Consider the following 1,277-nt stretch of genomic DNA (forward strand, 5'->3'; position numbering starts at 1 on the left):
TACAATGAAAAACTCAAAATAGTAAAAAGATCATTCTATAAAGCATTCTTTATTTTATAATAAAAATCATTATATAGATTCTCAGCTTTTCAACATATTATTATTGTAGTAATTTATTTAAGTTTTATAAGTTAGATTAGGGATTTGCGGGTACTTGACAATTTTCAAGTAATTGAATTTTGACCTACACAACTCGAAAAAACTAATATTCGACTTGACATAAAAATACAATACCAAATTAACTCTACAAAATATAGTTTATCTGTATATATAAAAAGGCTTGTCCTGGGTGATTCATCATCGTCTAGCCGGAACTGCTGAAGCTATGGATATGAAATTTTCAGTAAATGTACTTATTACAATGTATAGGCGCACTAAGAAAGGATTTTTCGAAAATCGCATTTTAAAGAGGTGCTCAAACAGGGATCTCGAGATTCACGATAGAAATTGGAAATTTTATTTTTATTTATTTTTTAAATAGTTGCCATTGGTTACAGTCTACAGTAGAAATTAGTATTTATTTGTTATTGGTTTCCATTGGTTATTTGGGCAGATCAAGCTAGCACCAAATCAAATTATTGAACATTGCAGCAAGTTACATCCAAAAACAGTTGAACAATCATAATTTTTTTTTAGTTACAATTTTTTACTGATAACGGAGTGCACGGGTTCAGTTTGGTATGAATGTTTGTGTGTAGATTAAACCTCTAGGAAGAAGACAGACTAATTTAGGAATGGTTAAATTTGGTTTTTTTTATTCATCTGATATTAGTAGTTATGTTAGGTTAGGATTTTGTATTAATTGATTATATTAATCTACCATAGGTGGAATACGACAAACTTGGTATAACTTTGATACTTTAGAGTTAAATCATACACTTACGTATAAACAGCACGGGGTCCGCGATCTACCGCAGGTAGATTGTCTACCTGATAATATACTGCTGCGAACCAGAATTTTTATTCTGGGCCACGGAAAAGTTAAGATAAGTTTTGAACACCATACACCGATTATTAAATAACAAATTTAACAAAGTTTGAGTCATATAGATTTGGTACCTACATTTAACGGGCAACGAAGTGCACGGGATCAGCTATTTTTGATAAAAATATATTTTTCATTATTACCACTAGAAACATTTCAATACGTTTTCATTAACCATTTTTTATATTTACTTTCCGATCACATTAAACGATAAAATTTGAATAAAAAATTATACATATCAACGTCTGGAGGCAAAATAAACAACCAATCACAGGCAAAGCTGTGACGGGTC

Source organism: Acyrthosiphon pisum, chromosome A1 (genome assembly GCF_005508785.2).
Source record: "Acyrthosiphon pisum isolate AL4f chromosome A1, pea_aphid_22Mar2018_4r6ur, whole genome shotgun sequence".
Classification (NCBI taxonomy): domain Eukaryota; kingdom Metazoa; phylum Arthropoda; class Insecta; order Hemiptera; family Aphididae; genus Acyrthosiphon; species Acyrthosiphon pisum.